At 43.3% G+C, this 8,437-nt stretch overlaps 2 non-coding genes across 2 annotated transcripts; one reads left to right on the forward strand and one right to left on the reverse strand.

Annotated features, from left to right (window-relative positions):
* The first annotated feature begins 1,747 nt into the window (after window positions 1-1,747).
* TRNAK-UUU (transfer RNA lysine (anticodon UUU)) lies at window positions 1,748-1,820 on the forward strand. Its single transcript has one exon. It is a non-coding gene; the product is annotated as a tRNA-Lys (tRNA).
* Window positions 1,821-1,991: 171 nt separating this feature from the next.
* TRNAK-UUU (transfer RNA lysine (anticodon UUU)) lies at window positions 1,992-2,064 on the reverse strand. Its single transcript has one exon. It is a non-coding gene; the product is annotated as a tRNA-Lys (tRNA).
* Window positions 2,065-8,437: the final 6,373 nt, after the last annotated feature.

Consider the following 8,437-nt stretch of genomic DNA (forward strand, 5'->3'; position numbering starts at 1 on the left):
CCCATCCCGGGACTCCCAGCTGCTCCCACCGCTCTGCCCTTGTCCCCTTCCACCTCCCCCACCCTCGGGGACATCCCTGGGGACCCCAAAGTCACCCCCCAGAGCCCCCCAGCTGGCTGGGGACACTGCCACCCCTGCAGCCGGACCCGGGAGACACCCCGAGTGGCCACACGTGCCCGAGGGCTGGCAGAGGTGGCCGGGCTGTGTTTTCCCTAGCAGCAGGGGACAGTGACACCCGGAATGGCAGGAGAGCCGCCTGGGAGAGCCGCGGGGCACAGCTGGGCTCGGGTTTAGCGCAGGCACAGATTATCCCGGGATTATGGAGCGCAGGGGATTAGCCCGGCCTTCCGCGAGGTTCCCCGGGAGGAGAGAGGGGTTTGTGGGATTCACCAAGTGTGCGAGGAGGTGTTGGGATCTTGGGGTGACCCCATGTCCCTGCAGGCCCAACCAGCCTCGTGTGCAGGGACATCACTCCCTGTCCTGGGATCAATCATTCCCTGTCCTGGATGGATCATTCCCTGTCCTGGGATCGATCATTCCTTGTCCTGGGATGGATCATTGCCTGTCCTGGATCAATCATTCCCTGTCCTGGATCGATCATTCCTTGTCCTGGATCGATCATTCCTGGATCAATCATTCCCTGTCCCGGAATAGATCATTCCCTGTCCTGGATCGATCATTCCCTATTCTGTGATCAATCATTCCCTGTACTGGGATGGATCATTCCCTATCCTGGATGGATCATTCCTTGTCCTGGGATGGATCACTCCCTGTCCTGGATCATTCCCTGTCCTGGGATTCATCATTCCCTGGCCCAGGATGGATCATTCCCTGTCCTGGATCGATCATTCCCTGTCCTGGGATCGATCATTCCCTGTCCCGGGATGGATCATTCCCTGTCCTGAATCGATCATTCCCTGTCCTCCTCTTCCCCTCTGAACCCCACTTTGCTGGGGGAACCCCAAAGCCGGCAGTGGGGACCCACAGCCCGCGGGGTTAATGGGATAAAAGATGAAATGGGATTAAAAAAGGTGTGGGATGAGCCCGGTGTGGGTTTGTTGGGATCCTGAGCTGTGCCAGAACCCCGGGATTTACCAGGAGTGTCCGGGGGGCACAGGGGGCAGGCAGAGGGGGTTCACTTAGGGGGTTCAATTAGGTTAATTAGGGGGTTTAATTAGCAAGGGGTTCAGGCAGTGAGGGGCAGGCAGGAGGGTGGGGTGCAGACAGTGGGGTGCAGATAGTGGGGTGCAGACAGTGGGGTCCAGGCAGGGAGAGCTCAGTCGGGGGTGCAGATAGTGGGGTTTAAGGCAGGGAGGTGCAGGCAGTGGGGGCAGATGGTGGGGTGCAGATGGGGGTGCAGATAGTGGGGTTTGAGGCTGGCAGATGGAGGCAGGAGGCTGCAGATAATGGGGTGCAGGCAAGGGTTTAAGGGCGGGGAGATGGAATTAGGAGGGTGCAGTGGGGTGAAGATAATGGGGTTCAGGTAGGCGGTACAGATAGTGGGGTTCAGACAATGGGGTGAAGATAATGGGGTTCAGGTAGGCGGTACAGACAGTGGGGTGCAGACAGTGGGGTTCAGCTAGGAGGTACAGGCAGTGGGTACAGACAGTGGGGTGCAGATAATGGGGTTCAGGCAGGCGGTACAGACAGTGGGGTGCACACAGTGGGGTGCAGGGAGGGACAGTATCGACAGTCTCTCACCCCTTGTGCAGCCCGATATTCGTACGCTAGGCCCGTTCGCAGCAGAGCCCGGATAGCTCAGTCGGTAGAGCATCAGACTTTTAATCTGAGGGTCCAGGGTTCAAGTCCCTGTTCGGGCGTTAGTGTTTTGCCTCTTTTTTCCCGCAGAATTTTTTTTTTTTTACCCAAATAAACCCTTTTTACACCCTCGGCGCGACCGGCGCTGCCCGCCGGAGGGTCTCTGCTGTGCCCGCGGGGAATTCTGGCAAGAAATAAAAAAAAAATAGGATTAATTTGTGGAAAACTGTAACCGCCCGAACAGGGACTTGAACCCTGGACCCTCAGATTAAAAGTCTGATGCTCTACCGACTGAGCTATCCGGGCTCTGGGTTCGACACGCCTCCACCGCCCTTATCACCGTACAGCCCAGGGCGGCCGATCCCGGTTTTTTCCGGGAATTTGGATCCTTTCCCGGTGTGCGATTCCCTCCCCCGAGAAAAACATGACTTATTTCTGTCCAGCCTGGGTTGCTCGGCCACAAATCCAGCCCGTCGCGGCGGATTTTGCTGTTTACTCGCAGCGGTTCCGCTTTGGTCGCTTCCCAAGCTTTGGTCTCTTCCCAAGCTTTGGTCTCTTCCCAAGCTCTGCTCCTCTGCCAGGATTAGTGGGAATTTTCCAAGCGTGTGGATCCATTGGAAGGAACCTCTGGAGAGCATTCAGTACAACCTCCTGACAAGGCAGGGTGGCCTGGAGCAGGGAAGTGAGGGGTTTATAATGAAGAGAGTTGGGAATTATAACATCCAGGTGGATATTCTATTATCCAGGTGGATATTCCAGTGGATATTCTATTATCCAGGTGGATATTCTGTTGTCCAGGTGGATATTCTATTATCCAGGTGGATATTCCAGTGGATATTCTATTATCCAGGTGGATATTCTGTTATCCAGTGGATATGACAATGTCCTGGAGAATATTCCAATGTCCAGATGGATATTCAAACGAAGATAGCTCAGCTCTAGGGCTCAGGGACCTTGAGTGTTTTGCCCAGTCAGCGATGTTCTCATAGCCAGCATCGATATCTTGATTTATTCCATCCTTAAGGTTTAATAATTCCAGGTGTCCTTGAGGCAGGAATGCTCCTGCTGCCTGCTCCACTGATTTCGTGCTGATGAGGTCTGAAAATATGCGATGGTCTTGTGTCAAAGAGCACTGAGACTTGAGATAATATTGACTTTTTTTTATTTTTAAGTTTTATTATTTTATTTATTGCTTAATAATTATAGTTTGTTGACTTTTTACTACGAGTAAAAATTTACGAAATTATTAGTAATAATTACAATTATTACCTATATTTAATAAAATTATTATTATAATTATTATAATTATATTTGTTATGGACGTCATTCTATTATTTATTATTATACTTATTATATCTGATAAATAACGAATTATTATTTATTAATTATATAATAAATAATTATATGTATAATAAACTATATATAATCATAAATAATAAATAATTTGTAATATACATAATATAATTATATATAATAAATTACTAAATTAAAAGCAATAAATTACTAAATTATTACAATTCGTTATCTTGCACAATATATAATATTATACTTTACTAGACACGATATTTATTATGTATTTATCATTTAATATTATTTAATATATTTGTTATTAGTTTTATTTTTTTTTAATTATTTGTTAACATTTTCCAACAGGGCTAAGGAGACGCACCGCCGGGGTCCTCCAAGCCACCAGGGGGCGCCACACCCCCTCGGCGGCACCGCGTCCCGTCTAGCAGCACACCCCGCTCCGCTCCATGCCCCGGCGCCATGTTGGCCGTGAGGGGAAGCGGCGGCCCGCTCCCCGCTAAAATGGAGGCGCGGAGCCCTCGGGGGGTTTAGGGGCTCCGTGCCCTCCCCAGGCCGGCCCGGAGCCCATGGAGCGGCTGTAGGGTGAGCACGGCGCCGCGGGGATCGGCGGGGCGGCGGGGAGGAAGGAGGCGGTGCCGGCGGGAGGGGCGTGGGGCGGTGGGAGCGGCAGGAACTTTATCTCTTCCCACACAGCTCCGGGATCAGCGGCATCGCCCCGCCGCGAAAAGGGACTTTTCTGGGTGCTTTAACTGTGCCCTGAGGGGGGAAAGGCGGAGAGGGAATGTTTGCAAAGGCCTGGAGTGACAGGAGAGGGGGAACGGCTTCGGACTGACGGGAATTCCAAGGTTTCGATGGAATATTGGGAATAATTCCTTCCCTGTGAGGGTGGAAGCGATGGAATGGAATTCCCAAATAAACTGTGGCTGTTCCTGGATCCTGGGACTGTCCAAGGCCAGGCTGGAGCAATTTGGGATCATTCTGGGATCATTCTGGCGTCATTTTGGGATCATTTTGGGATAAACTTTTCGGTCATTTCCATCCCAAACCACTTTAATTCCATGATTTCAGCGCTGAGCTCACACCCAATCTCCCTCATCAACACGAATTCTTCCCACAAACACTACTTTGATTCACTCAAAGAACTATCAGCTAGCGTGGATAACCCTAAAAAAACCACATTTTTCCCCTCCTAAAACAGATTGAAATGCAAATCAGGATGTTCAGGGTGGACACAACCCAGGAATTGATCATATAAACACCAGTTTGATTTACTCAAGGAACTATCAGCTAAGAAAAGACTATTTTTCCTTCCTAAAACAGATTTAAATACAAATCAGGGTGGTGGAAGCTCTGCCCTATCCCAAATCCATGGAAATCCATTTTTTTCACCTCCTAAAATAGATTTAAATAGATTTATTCCAGGATATTCAGGGTGTTGAAAGCTCTGCTATCCCAAATTCATTAAAAAGTCCATTTTTTCCCTCCTAAAACAGATTTAAATCCAAATCCCAAACCCATTTAGGGACGTTTGCAGAGCAATTCTCTCATTGTAATTTGAATTAAAGATCACTTTTGTTTTTCCCTCCCGCTTCCCACCAAAGGAGATGTTGCACAACGTTTATTTTTTTTATTTTTTATTCGTTATCTTCTCTCGTTTAGCAAAGCTTTGGCAGATTTTTTGGCAGATTTTTGGGGGGAGCAGCACCAAAGTTCCATGCCAGCCGCAAAACTCACCTCAGGTATAAAGCAGAATTTTTAAAAGTGATTTTTTTTTTGGGTTTTTGGGGATTTTTTTGTGTTTTTTTTTAATTAGATGGGCTGGATTTGAGGCGTGAAAACCCCTCAGGGCCTCTGGTGGAGACAAATTTAATTACCGGTGACTTGATGATCACATCAGTGCTAAAAAGGTTCTTTTAAAAGGTTTTTTTTTAAAGCTTTAAAGCTTCTCCTCCAGGGCTGTTTTACCTAAAATCACAAGTTTTTTTTTTCAGTATTTTGCTTTATTTGAAAGCTCAAAAAAGTGATCACAAACACAGATTTTTACCTAAAATCACGAGATTGTTTTTTTTTTTTTGTATTTTGCTTTATTTGAAAGCTGAAAAAAATGGTCACAAATACAGATTTTTACCTAAAATCACGAGTTTGATTTTAGTATTTTGCTTTATTTGAAATCTGAAAAAAATGGTCACAAATACAGATTTTTACCTAAAATCACGAGTTTGATTTTAGTATTTTGCTTTATTTGAAAACTCGAAAAAGTGATCACAAATACAGATTTTTACCTAAAATCACCTCAAACCAGGAGTTTGTTTTTTTTGTATTTTGCTTTATTTGAAATCTGAAAAAAGCGGTTAAACACAGAGGTTGTTTTACCTAAAATTACCTCAAATCACGAGTTTTTTGGGTTTTTTTTAAATTTATTTTGCCTTATTTGAAAGCTGAAAAAAGTGATTTCAAACACAGATTTTTACCTAAAATCACAAGTTTGTTTTTCAGTATTTTCCTTTATTTGAAATCTGAAAAAAGTCACAAACATAGGCTGTTTTACCTAAAATCACCTCGAAATTACGATTTTTTTTAGTATTTTCTTTTATTTGAAATCTGAAAAAAATGCTCACAAACACAGATTTTTTACTTAAAATCACCTCAAATCCCGAAGGTTTTTTTTTAGTATTTCCCTTTATTTGAAAACTCAAAAAAGTGATCACAAACACAGATTTTTACCTAAAATCACCTCAAATCACAATATTTTTTTCAAGTATTTCCCTTTATTTAAAAACCCCAAAAAGCTCTCCCACCTGAACCCAATCCCCTGCTGTATTTCCACTTTAAACCGAATTTAAACCCATTTTTTTCCGACTTCCAAACCCCAAAACTCAGTTTGAATTCTTTAAATTCCACTCCCCAGCCGCTTAAAATCTTTCTTTTCTCAAAAACCTCCAACCCGGAGGGGATTTTTAGTGTCTTAAAAAGGAACTTTCAGTCCAAAAAACTGACAAATTTCTCCTTCCCGTGGCGAGGCTGAGCTTTTGGAGTGGAAAAAAACTTGAATTTTCGTGACTTTTTGGTGATTCACCATTTCCTCTGCGACTTTTTTCTGCTCCAGAGACATTTTTTGAAGCCTAAAAAAAATCCTATTTTTGGAGGTTTTTCATCCCCTTTCGGCTCCAGGTGGGTTGAGATTTAAGGTTTTGGGGTGAAAATTTGGGATTTTAGATTTCAAATTTGGGATATTTTTTGGAAATTAAAAAGAAAGCGAAAGCGAGCTGGAAATTCCCCTTTTTATTTATTTATTTTTTATTTTTTTTTTTTTCGGAATTTCCTCCACGTGTTTCAAAGTCAAGTTCCAACCGATTCCAGTTTGGTTTCGATTTGCTGAAAATTCTCTTTTTAAGGGGGGAAAAAAAAAAAGTTTTTAAATTCTATTTAAAGTGGAAACGCAGCAGGGATTTGGTTAATCGTCACCATTTTTATTTCAGCTTCCAAATAATTCAAAATACTGAAAAAAAATAGAATTTTAGGGAATTTTAGGGAATCCTCCAGTTTTACAGGGAAGGATTTAAATCACTGATTTGGTGATATTTGCAGCCTGGAAATATTTTTAAAGCTCAGCAATAAAATCTTAATTAACCCCAAAAATTAATTTGAGAGCTGAGGTGATAAAAAAATACAATTTATGGGATCAAATCAGCAGGGAAGGGGTTAAATCTGATCCCAAAATTCCCTTTTCCCGGGAAGGGGGTGGAGAGGAAATCCAAGGATTTTCCTCCTCTTCGGGACAGAATTTCAAACAGTAACTCCTCCCCTCCCTGGGTGGGGTTTGGAGGGAGAAATTCCGAGTTTTTCCATCCCAAAATCCTGGGAAAATCATCCCAAAATCTTCCCAGCAGGCAGAGGAAAGTCGAGGTGGGTAAGTGTAGATTTTTGGGTTTGAAATTTTGGGAGAATCGGGTAGAATTTGGGGGAATTTTACTGGGAAAAGTGGTTTATAATGCTTAAATTTTTAAATTGTATTTTCTTATTTTATTATATTATTTTTATTATGTTATTATATTATATTTAATGATTTTATTGCTTAATTTAATATGATTTTTTATTATTTTATTAAATTTTATTTTATTATTTTATTATATCTATTATTATTATTATATTTTATTATTTCATTACTTAAATTTTTTATTATTTAAATTCATTTTAAAATCCATTAAAAATCCATTTATTCCCCAAATCCAGCTGTTTTTTTTTTTTTTTTTTTGAAATTTTGGGACAATCAGGGAGGTTGGGAATGTGCTGATTGTGGTTCCTCCCTGGGGAATCCATGGAATGTGTGGAATTCCCTGGAATTGTGACTCAGCTGCTCTTTGCCTCCACCCTGTGGGATGTTTGCTGATGGAATCATCGAGTTCCCTCAGTGCCGGGAATTTGGGAATTCGGGAATTTGGGAATTCCGGTGTTGTGTCCCTGCCAGGAATTCAGGAATTTGGGAATTCCAGGGATGTGTCACTGCCAGGAATTCGGGAATTTGGGAATTCTGGTGCTGTGTCCCTGCCAGGAATTCCAGCATTTGGGAATTCCAGCATTTGGGAATTCCAGGATCATCCAGTGTTTTGTCACTGCTAGGAATTCCAGAATTTCGGGATTATCCATCCAGTTCTGTGTCCCTGCCAGGAATTTGGGAATTCCAGGATCATCCAGGGCTTTTTTTTACTGCCAGGAATTATGGAATTCCAAGATTATCCAGTTCTGTGTCACCACCAGGAATTATGGAATTTCAGGATTATCCAGTGTTTTTTCACTGCCAGGAATTCTGGAATTTCGGAATTCCAATTCTGTGTCCCTGCCAGGAATTCCAGGATTATCCAGTGCTTTGCCACTGCCAGGAATTTGGGAATTCCAGGATCCTCCAGGGCTGTGTTACTGCCAGGAATTCTGGAATTCCAGGCCTGTGTCACTGCCAGGAATTTGGGAATTCCAGAATTCCAGGATTATCCAGGGTTGTGTTACTGATAGGAATTCTGGAATTTGGGAATTCCAGTGTTGTGTCACTGCCGGGAATTCCAGGATTATCCAGAGTTTTGTCACTGCCAGGAATTCCAGGAATTCTAGGCTTATCCAGGGCTTTTTTTACTGACAGGAATTATGGAATTCCAAGATTATCCAGTGCTATGTCACTGCCAGGAATTCTGGAATTTGGGAACTCCAGGATCATCCAGTTCTGTGTCACTGACAGGAATTGTGGAATTTGGGAATTCCAGAGCTCTGTGACTGCCAAGAATTCCAGAATTTGGGAATTCCAGAATTTGGGAATTCCAGTGCTGTGTCACTGGCAGGAATTCCAGAATTCCATATGTTATGTATTTTATTATATATA

This window comes from Lichenostomus cassidix, unplaced genomic scaffold (assembly GCF_008360975.1).
Source record: "Lichenostomus cassidix isolate B80296 unplaced genomic scaffold, HeHo_3.0 HiC_scaffold_549, whole genome shotgun sequence".
In the NCBI taxonomy this organism is placed as follows: Eukaryota; Metazoa; Chordata; class Aves; order Passeriformes; family Meliphagidae; genus Lichenostomus; species Lichenostomus cassidix.